Below are 16,957 nucleotides of genomic sequence, written 5' to 3'. Positions count from 1 at the left end.
TGATATTTTAACTAACGTTGCGCTGTGCAGTGGAACGAGCATGGAAATCCCTGATGCAAATTGCTTTGTAAAACCGATGAAAGAGTTTTAGTGACCACCAGCTTGTGTATGTCTGCAGTGATTCCTTGTAAGTCGACACCCTGCCGTATGCTCAGTTCTGAGCCTAGACATATCTTTGTGATGACAGGATGAGGTGTAAACAGACCACCTCTTATCTTTTACACTGATTAGTATCGCATCATCCCCTGATGCGTAAACCTGGACAGGAGGCTATAAAGCTGGTGCAGTCATTGCAGTTGAGTTTTAAGCTCTGTACCTCATAACCTGCTAAATAAATATCATATGCTAATATTATTATAAAAAGCATATGTATCAACCATAAAATAAATTTAACTACATATCGTTGATCTGCTGCAGTATTATTTCAAAACACTCTGCTTTCTGTATATCTGCTTTATACACTAACAATAAGTGAAAGTAGCTAATACCAAAAGACATTTATATACCCAAATTATGCGCCACAATATGAGCAGCCATGCAGTTTAGCATATGCAGCAAGGCTGCAATGTGTGCCAGATATTTTGTTTTGTAGAAAACCTGGATATATTGGTCATATTTACCTACCGATGCACTCCACTATGTTCGAGCCAGACCTTGACAGTTCGATTTCCAGCTGTTCGCTTGATTCCAAATCATCATGGAAGTCATCGTCACCTTCTACATGACTCTTTCTTGGTTTAGATGAGAGAAGTAGAGGCAGGAGCCATCTGTGTCATTAAAATCAAGTTTTAATTGCATAACACAATTGCAAAGAATGCTATTTTTAATAAATTTCGGTAGGTCTCAGGATCTTTTCATGAGTGACATCGGAATACTGTGCCAAAATTTTCCAAACCAGCCATTGTACCTACCACTTAGATTTAATAGCAATTAATTTTAAAAATATTATTAAATTCACATAAAAGCTTTGCATCCATAAAGCTGGTTGCGGTATGACATTAAATAATACTCAGCATTTAAGTGGCTGAATGGCATGTAGTTGAGTCGCAAGTGGTGATAAGTGAGCATGCTAGTCACAGTAAATGTAATTAACATGGGCTAGTTAAGTTGAATCAAAAAGTACTAGAAACAGTATTGCTGTTTTTCTAGCAAAAAAGCCATTTTAAAGCTGATCCAAAAAATAGGTGCGAGCTTAGCAACAAGGGTAGTTACCATTTTTAGAACACATTCTCCTATTCTGTAAAATATTTGATTGTTAATGTGTTTGCTTGCAGATTTCGATGCCATCTACCAAGTCCAGCATACTAATAAGTTAAGACGAAGAATCATAGTGCTATACCTTTAAAATTATAAAATAAAACACATTTGTCTACCTTTGGGTTGTTATGTATAGAGTTCCATTATAACATGTTTTATAGAGAAAACAAATAAAGCAATTGAGGATTTCAGGCCTATGCCAACAATAATAAGTCTGACAAATATACTAATGCTCAGCAAACCAAGCCAATCAATGATTAACCAGATTTTTGAGAATACAATAGAAACACTCATGAAGAGATCTGCCATCTTACAATATTCAGTTATGAGATACACAGTTTTACAAGCAACTTGTGTGGAGTATAGTATGGAAGTTAGTGATGTACTTGCGGTTATTATACAATGTATATAGTTAAAATCAATACACTCAGATTTTCAACAGTTTTGCTGGAAACAATTTGCTGTTAGAAAGTTGCTGGCAGCAAAATCACAAACTACTATCTACAACCACCACAAACATGCTGCTTCAGTAATGAACTTGTCAATTGAATAGTTGACTGATGACATAGAAATTGTAATGACCCTCTGTTTAAAGGATTATTAACTATAAGTGCTGGATTGGTGGTTCAAGTAGTTGGTTTTTGATTTGTGAATTTATAAAGGACTGTATTTTAGGTGTAGATTTAATGTCAAGAATTAGACTGGTTTGTTTTAGTTAAAAAACTTTAAAACAGAATATATTTATTAAAAATTCAAACTTTCAATTGCAAAAACATAAAATATATGAAGGCTAATCAAGTCAATGGCCGATGCTCATTGCGCAAGTCTAAAAATATAAAGAGTGATACAAGAGCAGAGTGATACGTAGAGCGTGAGTAAAATATGGAGTTCGAATTGTTTCTGATCTACACAGGCTTATATATGTTTGCCTAATCAGTCAGGCAATCGTCACATCCGTAGATCACAGACGATTGGGCGCTGCAAAGCTTCCTAGGCAGTAAGGCTAGCAAGTAGCCTGGGCATGGCTCTCGTGGGGATTGGGAGAGAGAGCCTGGGACACATCGCAACACGCGGAGAAGACAACTCTAAAAGCCGACTTCTGAAGTCGCTAATATCACAATCGTTATTTCCGAAGGAGTATCATGTGACGGTCTTATTTATGATCTACGCGAGTAATATGTATTATTTTTAATCTGAATTGGCAGCAAACAAATGCTGGTTAGTAAGTATGAAATGTTGGTTGCATAATAAATCAATAACGACAGTTATATTATTTCATATGTTCAATTCATTATGTTTTGATTTAATTATAATAAAAAATTGAATCAATTGAATAAAAAAATTCACAATAACAATACAAACATAGCAAACGAATAGCAATAGAACAACAAAAATGAATTGCACGCTGCTAGTAAAGAAAAGTTTATCTAGTAAAAAGTAATCTCAGTTTTATTTTACTCACGAGTATTATTATTCGCGACAGTTATTATGAACAACTCGGATCTACCACTGCAAAACGGTGCCATCTGAAAGCAAATACTCTTTCCGAAGCCAGTAGGAAGAACTACAAATTGGTCAAGACCTGCGATAATATGTTGTAAAGCTTGAGACTGTTTTGGTCTCAGTGTGACTATGCCTAGCTTTGATAGTAACTTTTGAATCGCTTCATTTTTATCAGTATAGGAAATGAAACTGCTAACGTGAAAACGCAAGAAAATAGTGGCCTATGGTTCCTATCGTTTTATTATCAAACGAGGTATTTCGTAACCACCCAGCCTATCAAAAAAATAGCGCTTTTTACTAGATCAAGTCACGTTACCGTGACAATAGGCTTTTAAACGCGCCACATCTAATACATCGTGAGATACGAATCTAACGACACGCTTCCATTAGTATCAGTCTGAGCGTCATATGTAACATATGTCGCTCGTTTTGCAGAAGTTATCTTACCTTTTTTTCGCTATGTGTCCCAGGCTCTCTCTCCATATCCACCACGAGAGCCATGCCCCGGCTAGCTAGCAAGAGTCCGGAAAGCTGTTTCCTAATCACATCAGAAATGGGTAAATAAAAGGGGATGAGTGGTTATGTAAGAGGTGTATAATACTCTTAAGACAGGATGCATAAATACTAATATAGAAGTTGAATAACATGATGAGTTCCTTTGTTTCACAATGACAAGTATTCATGGGGTGTGTAACTAGAGATTACAAATGCTGGTCGCTTCACAAAATGGCACCACAATGCACGATTATATTAGCTCAAAATTCAAAGGCAGACACTACCACTGAAGCTGCAATAAATTGTGATTACAAGCTCTTGAAAGCTCAAAAACGAAAAGCCGCCGTAGATTGGAATCTGTTTATTTCTCTGACGTAGTTCTGACAGTTTGGTTATTGTCTTGTTACGTGATGTTCTCATGTGAATTGAAAGGCCAATAAAAAGCTCCATATAAAACTTATCGTAGCACTAGTTTATGACAAACACTTCGGGTTTTACCGAAGACCCCATATCAAAAATAGATGCTCGCTACTTTCAATTTTGTTTTGGCTAGATCTAATCGTCAAGTCGTAATCTGATCATGTGACCCAATACTTCGCAAATAATTTTTGCAGCAATTTTCGAATATCACATGTGACCAACAGGCTCGTCATGATTATCAGACCATGATATGTACGCCTTCGAACTAAGGATAGAAAGTTTAACGACTTTTTACGGTAAGTTATAATATATCAGAGCTAAAAGTGACTGCATTACAATGACGATAAAATAGACGCGTAAGAACAATAGACCTAGTTTTATTGAATGTGTGAAATATATTTGTGAAAATATTTCGACGAATGAGGTTGCATGAAAGTGTAAACAGAAACCATCCTGTAACAACTACGTCCCATTTGAGCCGCTTTGGAAAGAGAATTCAAACTACGGTGGTCTCATGTGGCTGCGATTAACTGTTGGTTTTTTAGCTTTTAAAAGCTTTCAATCACATTCCCATATAATTTGCACCTACAACACAACAGAATAAGACATGGTGAATCTTTTGATATCGAATAACTGTAATGTGGATTTCGTTGCAAGTCAACCTTTAACAATAGGTCATATATAACAATCTTATTTTTTGTTCATGAAATGACGAGAACACCTATTGTAGGTTTTCGTAAACAGTGTTAAATAATACAGTGTGATATTCACTGTTCTTTTGAAACCTTTGGCTCAGTTTTTGTCGTTGCTTGTCACAGTAGATATTACAAATAATTAACAAAACAATGAAGTGTTCAGTTATTGTTATTAGCTTGCTTATATGACATTGTCAATTTACTAAACAAATCTTCCTTTTGCAATTACAAAATAGTTTGCGCCGATCTGGGGCATTGGTCAGTAATGACACAAGAAACAACCATCGTAACCGAGCCTGTCAACTTGCAGAAAATTCTCACATAGATGATTTATACAGCTTGAAGGCAATTACACGGCTATATCAAACAGTTAGTTCACATACCCGTTGAAATGATTGTTGTATTGTCAGATTTGCTCTTTACAAAATAAGAAAAAGGGGGATGCACCTTCAAAAAAATTTCCAAACCTTTATGCAATCTTGTTGTTGAATTTAACTCGAAGAGAGATTATCTCATTTATATCAAATTGTAAAAATCACAATTAGATAAATTACAGAAATTAAAAATTAAAGTTACTACATGGTCATGTCATAATAATTAGTCTACATGTATCTGCTAGAATAGACCATGGATCCGCATAAAGTTACTTCCCCTTGGCAATGCTTAAATAATTTTGGCAAAGGTAAATTTTCTTAGAATTGTGTAACATATTAGCAGACAAATCACTGAAAATTATGTTTTTTTGCAAGGAATGTTAGAAGTGAAAAGGTTGCTTTGCTTGTTGTCTGATGGATTATTTTTGGACTCAACAAAGTTTCATGCTGTAAATAAAAAATGTTTATTGAGTCTTGACTGACAACTTGCAACTTCGTTTTTCTTTTCAGTCAGTACAATAAATAGTTATGTAACATAAACATGATGTACTGCTCACAAAAAAATCACCTCAAAATCTCTTTCTCATAAAAGAGTCTTCAACTTATTTACTATGTAATTCATTTTAGGTTGAACATAATTAATTTGTATCAACAAAAGCCATTCAAACAGCTGCTCACAAAATGGGTCAGACCAAACAAGGCAAGTCTTCGTCAGATGCGATGAAATTCGTATGCTCTCTACGAGCGCGTTTCAGAGCTTTTGTGCTTATAGATGTTGGGAATCATCCGCAATTAACGTTTCACATGAAATGAATACAAATGCTATATATATAATACTTATAAGAATCCTTTACTGTCAGTTTCACATGAGCACACACTACAATAGTCTCCATACTAAGCATTTGAACCAAGAAAATTTGAATCCATTCACTTGTAGCTACAAAAAGAGAACCAAACCACATAATATAAAAAAGCTCCAGTGAGGGGCTTCCGTCTGATTTAAATTGTCTGTAAGCCCCACAGAGGGGCTTATAGTAGTGCATGAGTTAAATCGGTCACCACAAGGCAAATATGGTATTCATTATTCGATATCAAGTTGATTTCAACCCTTCGGGCACCATTTTTGCAGGTCTGCGAGTGTGCAGTGGCTTTGTGTAAGGCAGTTTTGTAACTGATCAACAATTTGAGGTTTCTTACCAAATAGCGTCAAATCACGTCCATTAGTAGTGAATAAATCACTCGGCAATATTTATTCAGAACTCTTTTAGCAGTTTTAACACAAAATCATGAGTATAGGCAGCGGTAACCACATCGGTAGTTTCAGAAAAAATCACCAACTTGTCTGAATCTCCAAGGTAAAAGCTAGTTCCCATCAGAAAAGTCGTGCGCCCTAGGCATGCGGTATATACGGTAGAAATATCCCATCAGAAAAGTTAGAGCGGACCGAAGACTTTTCTGATGGGATATTTATACCGTATATACCGCATGCCTAGGGCGCACGACTTTTCTGATGGGAACTAGCAGGTATTCGGCGTTAAGTATGACTCGCTTGGTCTTCCATAACCGTGGTTTTACGACGTTTTTTCAGTTTACGTCTATTAAATCTTTACAAAGAGATTAAACGCGTTTTTGTATTACTGTATAATGAACCAAAATATCAACCGAGATTGTTTGTGGGCATATACGTAGAATTTAGTTAAAACTTTTCGGAATTTATGAAGTTCGATGCGTAGGAAAGCTAAAAATCCGCATCTTCTTCCTTCGAAAGATTTCGAAGGTATGCATTTACATCGTATTATGCCTGAAAAATATCGGACAAGGCAAAACTAGGAGGAGGAAATATCCGCCATACTGATTTATTTTTCCTGTTGTTGTAGTTTAATTAATGAGTTAACGATGCTTAACTCATCTGCAATACTTGCAATAAAATTCACAATATAGTAATAAATGATATTGACGCTCTTTGCGATCGTTATTGCTGGTGAGTAAAGTTTTTTGCATTGGTACAAATTCAAGTTTTTCTCCGTAAATAAAACCGAGTGTTAAAGACTGTTTCTAAATAATTGCACTCCATGGTGGTAAACTGCAGTGGATTATCGTTTTTGGATGTGTTTGACGTTGGAAAACAGCTTGAAAAGCATTTGCGAGTCATAGAATGGATATAATTTGTCTTTAAAATGTCACGCTTCTGTAAACAGGAATTCATTAAAAAGAGTAGGCCTATGGCACTAAAAGGGTTACATATTGCTTTCGTTCTTTAACTGTACCTCTGTGCTTTAAGAGAAGTACAACTTTTAATGATTTTTTTCACGTATCACAGCGATGTTATCGAATGTCTTAATAACTGATAAAAACACTTTTGCTGGTTGAGCGAGCTTTTGCTAATAGAATTGAAATGGCTTTGAAGCCATATATGCGTAGAAAAATGGGTAAAGCATGTTACTGAGTAGTAGCATATATCTTTTGATTTCATTACCTACTTCAGAGGCATTGTTGATAATAAATCTCATTGCGAGTGACTGTGTGTTGTGTACAAACGGAGTAATGGTGAATCATTAATAGTTTTTGACTGCCATAAAATAGAGAAGACAACTCTGATGTGACAAACTCTGATACACGTTTGAACGCCATTTCCTAAACTTAATTTGAAGAATTCTTTCTTTGCCATTATTTTTGTCTCCAAAATTTCATAAAGATGAAGATCTATACGCATATATCAAATGAGTAAAGACATGTTTGTTAGTCACTGAGCTACTAAACTTGTTATTCAGTTGGAAAATGTTGAGCAATATTAGTAGTGACCAACCAGCAGTTTTTAGTGGCCAGATTTAGGGTTTGCAACTACAAGGTTATCGGTTCAATCTCAGTCCAAGTCCATAATCATTAGATTCTTACCATATAGATAGTTTATCGATTTGTTGTTTGCAAGATCTCTAATGTGGTTTGTTTGCGATTTTTTAGAATGAATCTCACAAGATCTGGCCATTATCCTTGCAACTAATCGTCTAATCGCTATCTAGTCAATCACCACTACTATGGTCAATTTGCCAACCATACACCGGTTCGGCTCAACAGTAAATTCTCCATAACCAATTGAATCGGTATCAATAAATGTGGGACAGGTGAGATCTAGACATATTTCTTGCATTTTTCCATCACCATTGCAAATTTTCCATGTCTGTGTTTTTATTATACATGTTGTAGGCTTACTAATATGTTATCAATATGCTTTAAGTCAGCTACATGGAAAGTTTGTTGATTTGTGCGCTAAGCCCTTAACGTCGTGACAACCTAATCAAATTCGATAAACATACCATATAGTATTCAGTACATAAGACCAGTCCTTCTATTGCAATGTCGCCTCGCGCACTGACCAGTGTGTATTTATGCTACACCTACAAGCTTCCAGCTCGCTGCGCTGGAAGATGTTACCATAGAGCATTTGTGTTTGAATCCCAACAGTGACTTCGTTTCTTTCATGAATTTAAATAGTATTGCTGCGGTATCTGCACAAAAATATGACGGTAACGTAATTCATGGCACGATTTCTAGTAAAATTCAACTTCAAAAAACCGTTGCAAATCAAAATTACATGATATCACATATAGGAATTTATTTATAAAATAGTGAAATACCAGTAATCCTACTCAATGTGAGCTGATTGGAACACCAGGTCCCCATTATTCACAATTCGAAATGTCATCACTGGGATTCTCTTCTGGAATTACGTGATATGTTTTGAATTTGATGTTGGTTTTTGTAGTATCTGCCTACAAGGCCACACCTCAGTAATCCATTTGACACATCCACTATTGGGCATTCACACCTTTTTCTTGTACATGAATCACGATTTCTGACAGAAATCTGTCTTGCGGCATTGCTACTTTGTTGAATACCTATTATCCGAGGTAGCGGTTTTGTTCTTGTATTGAGGTGAACCAGTACGTTGGTTAAGTGCTTGTTTTTTGTTCTCTGTGATCTTCACTATAACATGCTACTCTCAGGCTTTTGTTAATTGTAGTATTCCCGACGGCGCCAAAAAAGGCGTCCTTACTGATGGTGTTTTGAATGCCATTTCTTCAGCTACGCATTGCCCGCCTCTGATCCCGATTGAACTATTAGCGAATAAAAGATTTGGGCCATGGAAGAGGTCACGGTATGTACATGTCAAAACCAGGATTTTCGAACCAAACTTCAGATCTCGACTTGTACTCTTGAATTTACGATAGATCTATAGTTACTCTCCCTTTAACTGTGATTTTTGTTATTGAAAGTTGGAAAAATTAGTTTCAAATTTAGAAATGCTGTAGTACAAAACGTAGATTTTTTTGGCAGATTGGAAGCACATTTCAACACTAACTACCTAGCACATCAGAATTTTAAGCAGAGAAAATATGGAAATCTAAGAGTTGTGTGCACATGTACATAATTAAGAAAGCAACTCTTGAAAGTTTGCATTGTGTTAGATTATGTATAACTTGTGATAAGCATGTTAGGTTGAGAATAATGCTGCCTTTTACCAAAATGTCAACTTAGAGCTAGTAGTGCGATGTAATTTCTTTTTCTCTTTTTATGACATGATTTTCAGCTATTTGATTGTGATATAAGATAGGTATGATTGAAGAATTTGACAATATGTAATAGGCAACAATAGCCGATTGACTATGTATTTTTAAAAGAGTGTACGCGCTAATTCAAACAAGCTTATAAAGGAAATTGAAAAGGCAGGCTGCTCGCATACTTCTAGATCAACTAAAACTTACAAAATTTTATCGTTTAATTTTTCATTAAATATCGGCACGGCGTTTCTTAAAGCTTTGGAACAATCTGCAATAGCATTAGCAGTGCTTCTCATTTACCTGCGTATATAGCTGTTTGCACATATAGCGTCTCATCAGAAAGGTTAACCTCCAAGTAAATAACTCGACTAATGCGGAGTTGTTAGCTTACAGTTTGTTATTATTTTTTAATGGATATGTCCAAGTTCGTGTTTTTTGCTACGTGAGATTTACTAATTAATTTACCGCATTGCTATTCTACAACAACTCTTTTTTAAATTTCAAATTATTAAAATGATAATTCAGCATAAGAACAATGCGACTAGGACATTCGTTGCTTCTGAAGAAACTTACTATTAGCGCAACCCTAAATATGATATGCTTGTGCATTTTTCATAATATGCCAATATGAAGTTGCAGCCTTATAGGAAGCTCAGTTATGAAGCCATTAAATAAAAAGCTGATTAGGATGATTTTGAAAATATGGTGGTTGTGCACTCTTGTATCCACCTGTGCCTATTATGAGGAATCGCGATTCCAAAAACTTGAATGAGTGGACAATATTACCTTATTATAGAGTGCCCACAAATAGTGAAAAGAAAAGTATTGCTGGTACTATTTCATGTATCTAGCAAGTGACACTGTGATGTGGCAGATCAACCTCGATGTTCATAATTACTTTGTTAACAGGTTGTTGCCATATTTAGTTTATACTCATATTTGCTTTGTTTGTATTCTGTACTTTTTAGCAGTTCTCATCTGCTAATATAAATGCTTCTTCACATTTCAGGGCTTAAAGGATTGTACTGTAATCTGAATTGTTGGATGAAAGAACAGCCTTCGCCACCACAATCCAAGGACGGACGAGCTGGAAAAACTTTAGTCTAATGTGGTAAAGCATTTGATGGACTGTAGCGTTATTCACAAATATGATCATAGCTTTGCTTGTTTGTCTCTGTGTATCATTGATATATAATTTATTCTGGTGTAAAGGTTGTGGTATTTTTCTGCCATGTTTTGATGATGACAATATATATATAGAGTTTAGTCATTTTATAGCTATATTTTTATTGTGTTTCATATTATTTTTTGTTATTATATCATGCAACTGTTTGTACCAAAATATACAGCTTCGGAACCATGCCCTAACTATTGAGATGCTCACAAAGATTATTTTAAGAATAATCTAGTAAAAGTCTTCGTATATATCTAAGGTGCAATATTTGTTGAATGTCCGTCAGCCTTGAGAAGAGATGTTGTGTGAAGGTTAAGCATGGCACATTATAGAAAAATTAGGTTGCTTCGGAGACGTAATGTTGGTGGAATGTTGTATAGCTTAAGGAAAGATTATTGTCGACGGTTATGCTCGGTACATTATAGTAACATTGTACGCAATTCATTAGAGGAACATTCTGTGAAACATCAAAATGTTAGAAATTGTCTACACAGTTACACCCCACTAATGTTCTGCACGGAAACGTTCCTGGAATGTTAGCTAATATCTTTGAGGCAACATCATGAAAGGCATGCTTGTGGAATGTTCTGTAACATTCTCCCCATGTCGCAGGAATTTTGCACCAGATCATCTGCTGAATGTTCCATAATGGTGAAATGCCATACTGTTCCGAATATATTAGAAGACAATATTATGTGAATGCTTATACCCAGACATTTCAAAGTAGCAATCCTGTAACATTGCTGGGACATTCGATAACAATGTTTTGTAACAACGTTATAATAACGTTAGCAAACCTTTTCCTCGTTCTAACGTTCTAGCTAGAATGGTACAAAAATGCATGATTCATTTTTTGGAAGTTGTCCCCCTTTCATAACAAAAAATTATTTAAAATGAAACAAATTAAAAATGTTATAGATTTTTCATTACAGATATAAAAACAAACAAAATAATGAAAAAAAATAATGATAAATTTGAATGATTTATGTAAATGAAATGAAAAGTCACTACAAATTTCAATTTTCGCACTTCATTAGACATATGGCAAAAATGACTAGGGTCCATTAGCTCTGACTATCCGCTATACGGGTCAAAGTAAAACGCGACGGTGTGAACTGATCGCAACTGACCAAGTCGCCACATATACATGTTGTGTCAGATGGTTGGTGATAGTCTATCTACCGATTGATTAACGCTACGTGTCGTCTGACAAGCCGACGCGTATGTAAATCATTACGTTAGTAGAGCGAAGCCAACGCCCATTAACTTGTATGCCCTTACAATTAGATTTACCGAGATTACCGCGGCAAGGAAAGCGATGCTCAGTAGCTAGGAATATTGTATAATAAGATGGAAATCCCTACGCATCAATGTCCCACCAATGTTCTATGCGTAACCTTCCTGGGATGTTAGCTAATAGCCTTGAGACAATATTATGTAAGAAATGTTCGTGGAATATTACGCAATGTTCTCCCAATATTGTTGGAATGTTATGCAGGATCATTTGCTAACATTCCAGCAACGTAATTCCCACAACGTTGCTGGGACGTTGTGGGAAATACGTAGCAGCAACGTATTTCCCACAACGTTGTAGGGACATTATGGGAAATATGTTCCAGCAAAGTAATTCCCACAAAATTGATGGAACGTTTTGAGAGTTACGTTCCAGCAATGTTTTTCCCACAACGTTGCTGGAACGTTGAAAATGTGTCTACAAATAATCTTGTGACAACGTTACGATGTAACGTTTCTGGGACTTTTCGGAACCTCCCTGGAACGTTCTGGGAACGTAAAATTGTTAGTTGGGTAGCTCTTTCTAGTAAGCATACTCACATTAGCAATTGGTAATGGCCAAGCTAATGGGAAGTGGATATCAACTACATCATTGCTAATAAGCTGATATTTAGTACCTGTGCAATGGCAGGTCATTTGCTACTATAAATATAAAACTCAAAGTTTCTCGTCTGTCGTTACCTGTTGTTAACTGACGTTACCTGTTGTACCTGTCGGTAACTGACATTACTAGTCATTGCCAGTTGTTACTCATATTTACCAGTCGTTACCCGCCTTCACCCGTTGTCACCCGTCGTCACCCGTCATCACCTGTTGTCACCCGTCATTACCCGTTTGTCCAACTAATAGCAATGGAAATGAAAATTTTGTGCTGAATTTCAACTATAGAAGAGATTGCAACCGGAAGGTTCTAAATGTGCATCTAAAGACTACATGTAGGTTACGCAGCTTTTACATTTCCATCGTTCTTACGATACTTTATTTATGATGCACCATTTTTTCTGATTGACCACAGTAAATGACTCATTAACTGAGACATCATGCCTATGGGTTATGATGCCCTTGTTGTAAAACATTTTAGCTTAACTCTATGAAACACGATTATTTTTAATTTTTTCTTCATTACGGCAAATTAGTTTTATGCTGTACAATATCAACAAAACTTTCTCTCGAAATTGAAATTTGGGGATTGTTGTACTTACTACGACAGAATAGCAAAATTGTCAAACCACTGTTCCCTAAAATACCTCACAAGATGCTGAAAAAAGACAATCGTTGCTCTCTATCTCAGTTTAGCATTATTCGTTATTGTAAAAACAGATTTGAAACAGATAAGTGCTAAAACTTTGGTTGAAAGTTAAAAGTTTAGTAAAATACAAACTAAAACTTTCTTCAAGTATGGATTTAGGAACTTAAATTCACTTAAGTTGGACTTAGCATTCATGTTACACGTCTGTCTCAAAGGTAAGAACTTCCTATAGTCTGTAATGTATAGACGTAAACATGTGAACGAAAAGTCCCTATTACACCACTCGGTATAGTTGTAATACTAAGGAACAGTTGTTCATATATTTATTACACTTGCATATCATTCGTCTTGACTGGTTAAAATACCATAATTCACCCATCCGCTAGCACACTTGAAAATCATGATTGCATGAGAGATCATCACACAATCTTTTTTTCTAATTATGGAATGAGAGTTGAGCTAGGCTTTTATTACAATAAAAATTCAGACAAGCTTAAGTTACTCAAAGTCATGGGGTAATGAAACTAAGCTAATGGCAACTACATTCCCTCATACAGTTTGTAAGCTGTTTTAAATATTAGATGAATATGTGGAATAAAAAATGTTTTTTTAACATTGTGATATAGCTATGCCTTGAAATTTCAACTATTTACTTATTGGCTTTCAAATATCACGCAATTGCTGGATTCACACAGGATGAACAAGCACCTTCATTTGAAAGTTAGAATAAAAAATGTTTTAGGTGATGAATAAAATCAAATTTTTGAGCAAAATCTGTTTGCCATGATTGCAGTGCAAGTCATTCAGCTAGAATACAAGAATAATTCATGTTGCTAGACATGCATCAGCTTTATTAAACCCTTGTACAAGAAACTCTCATTCAACCTAGTTGCACTTTAGTCATGTCGTATGAAGCTTTCGTAATATCTAACAGCAAATTTAGTTTGTTGTTCTTTTTCCCATGAGCGACATTACCAATGTAGTTTAGCTTTGGTGCAAATTGACAGTAAGTGGACCACTGGCATTGATTGTTGCAAAACAAGGCTGAGTAAAAGCTTTACCATAGCTAGTATTCACTATTGCAAAAATTCGCAGGCTACTTGAAAAATTATATTTGGGTAAGTTAAAAAATCATTACCTTGCAAATAGTAGCACCGCTTGTACATGCATGCAACCTGCAACAGTGAACTTGCTTATCTGAATGCACAATTGGGTTTTAGTCAGCAAGTTTTTCTGTATCGCATTTTGCGAAGAATGCTTCACTTTGAAATTATTAGTCTTTATATTAGCGAGCAAAATCAAGTATCACCAAAATTTTTGGACATTTATCTGTTCATGTATCTTTGTGGAGATGGTCTTGTAAGTGTACTTTGACATGCATTCTTGCCAAAAAAGAATACAAATCTTTTTTACCCAGTTGAAATATAATTGAAACAAGCGCTGTACACTAGACAAATTTTACAAGAGATTACGGTATTCATGACACGTTTCATTGCAGGTGTCAAGTATTCCTTACATTCCTCAAACACTTGGCTCTGCGGAAACCTGCCAACACTTCAAGATAGTTCTACTTGCAAGTGACCATAAGGCTCGATATGTCATGAAAACTCTAAAGCTTTATAAGGTATTACAAACAGATGGCTTGTATGGCGCTGACTGCATAATTCTCCATTAGATAAGTATATAGACCATGAATATTTTTACCATTGCCTTTGAAAGTAAGTTACTAATACGATCAAAATAAGATCTAGTTATTCAGCATACTAAAAACTTTTTAATTACCTTGCTAAAAGCTTTTTTGCATACGACTAATGCTAGGGTTCAAAATTTATCGTTTTTTTGATGATTCTTATCACTGACCTTTGTACTCTGATTTATGATATTTTCCTATGAATATGGAACATTGTTTCAAGTGCAAATTTTTTAAGCAACAGTTTAATAGCCACTAAATTTTATGCAAAATATTAAAATGCCCAAGATTGCTCAATTAACAAAAGATATTAGTACAAACTTTTTGTTTTACGTATAACTTTCAATAGTTACCAATCTAATGTTCAAACTTCTTATTATGAGGAAAAAAATTTTGGTGGTTCAAGTCATTTGAGAAAAAAATTTAAACAGGTGTAACAGTTTTTAAATGTGAAATAATTAGCGAGTGATGGCTAGATAATCTCTCTTGCTACAATAATTTCAAGGAAAATAATGCAAGTAATACAAGCTGATAAAACAACATACTAGAAATTTCTCTGTCATACAGCCCACGACCAAAGTGAGGATGGAAAAAAGGGTAGTGCCGGTTGTTGGAAAAGTAGTTACAACAGGTCAGAATTCTACAAAAGTGGAATTGTTTAGTTAGATGCTGTAGGCTTTGCCTACAATATCTATTAAAGAATTATTTGAATCAGATGAGTTATTTTTTATTATTCTGAGTAGCGTGTTATTGAACATTAGCGTTTGATGTCAGTGGTTGCTGTGAGGACTTTCTATTTCTCCACCTCCGTAATAATTGGGAGACACGTAGACAGCCACTGCGACAACGTGGTGTTCTGGAAGGTTGTATGTCCATGATAGTTCTCAAGTTGTCTTGAAATGAAATTCAAAAGTTCGATTATGCAAAACAAAAGGTTGTATAAAAATCAGACCTAATCTACTGCTATCTCAAAATTATGTTTCACAACAGTAAAATAAATATTAATTCTAACTGTAGACCTAACCTACTTTACGTAATTTAACTAACAACAGCAATAATAAAATACGTTTATTATATCTCTGAAATGCAATATTAAAAGTTAAACGGCAGGCTGCCGTATAATATACAGTTTGAAAGTTGGTTGAGAATGTAGAATGGTTTTGACAGCAATAGGTAACAGAAAGCAAGCATTAGCATTCATGCGTCTGGAGGTTTTCTGCAAACTGGAGTGAAATAAAGAAATATTCTTGTCACAAAGGGGCATTGTAGTTCAGCCCTTGCTTGTAGATAATATGTAAAGAAATCTGGCTAATGTTGTAGATAATTTAAAAAAGACGTTTGGTAATTGGACAAAAAACGTAGGCTGATAAACTATTCGAACATACAGGGATATGTAACAAAAAGCAAGCATTAGCATTCACGCGTCTGGAAGTTTTCTGCAAACTGGAGTGAAGTAAAGAAATATTATTGTCACAAAGGGGCATGGTAGTTAGGTCCTAGCTTTTAGATAAGATGTAAAGAAGTCTGGTTAATGTTCTAGATAATTTAAAAAACCTTCGGTAATTGGACAAAAAACGTAAGCTGATAAACTGTGTGCCACAGTTTTGTACCTGTAAATCGGTCTACGCTTCAAATAGTCCACGTTAATTACAGAAAGCTTTGGCAATTAAACAACGCTATAGACTGGTGAAATGTGCATGTTTTTCTTGTGAAATTTGGACGACTTAATGGTTATACTATCTGTCGCACGACCTAATTGGCGTTTTGTTGGCCGGTCTTAATTTTGATTGAAAAAGGCTTCTCAAGTTCCTATTTTGATTTCAGGCCAAATTAATCTGTCTATTTATGTTTAGGTTTATTTACCCTACAGGATGAATTTATTCGCAGAGGTATATTTCGCGAAAACTGCCATTTCATGCATATTCGCGGATTAATTTATTCGCGGCTGAAAACTGTCACTCTCTAGGAAGAGTTAACTCTATTACGTCTAGCAATCGAGTTAACCCCACGCATGCGCACCTTGCGTGTTTTGTTTTTTATTTAGCTTACAACTACACGTACGGGTCGATCGTGCTAAGCTATACATTTTTTGCTGCATTCAGAGGATTTCTCGAATATTCATAGATTTGGAGACCTTTGATGAACCAACAATTTGTGGTAAGTAATAAGTTTTTCACATTTACTAAATTAGTGGAATTTTATTTTGGTTCTTCGGTCAAACGCAATATTTATTTTTTCCATCTCTACC

The 16,957-nt window shown here is 35.3% G+C and overlaps 2 long non-coding RNA genes across 3 annotated transcripts; one reads left to right on the top strand and one right to left on the bottom strand.

The window, feature by feature from the left end:
* Window positions 1–217: 217 nt before the first annotated feature.
* Window positions 218–3,266, bottom strand: LOC137385335 (uncharacterized). Its single transcript, XR_010977764.1, has 3 exons — window positions 3,208–3,266; window positions 625–767; window positions 218–327 (listed from the first exon to the last, which is right to left on the bottom strand). It is a non-coding gene; the product is annotated as an uncharacterized lncRNA (long non-coding RNA).
* A 3,319-nt stretch (window positions 3,267–6,585) lies between these two features.
* LOC137406930 (uncharacterized) lies at window positions 6,586–10,665 on the top strand. 2 transcript variants are annotated; one of them, XR_010979943.1, is made up of 4 exons: window positions 6,586–6,725; window positions 7,706–7,866; window positions 8,766–8,900; window positions 10,313–10,665. It is a non-coding gene; the product is annotated as an uncharacterized lncRNA (long non-coding RNA). The 2 variants fall into 2 exon arrangements; XR_010979942.1 differs by lacking the exon at window positions 6,586–6,725 and having other exon boundaries at window positions 7,387–7,866.
* Window positions 10,666–16,957: the final 6,292 nt, after the last annotated feature.

The sequence above is a fragment of the Watersipora subatra genome, chromosome 1 (assembly GCF_963576615.1).
Source record: "Watersipora subatra chromosome 1, tzWatSuba1.1, whole genome shotgun sequence".
NCBI classification, from domain to species: Eukaryota; Metazoa; Bryozoa; class Gymnolaemata; order Cheilostomatida; family Watersiporidae; genus Watersipora; species Watersipora subatra.
This window is presented reverse-complemented; position numbering and strand designations above follow the sequence as displayed.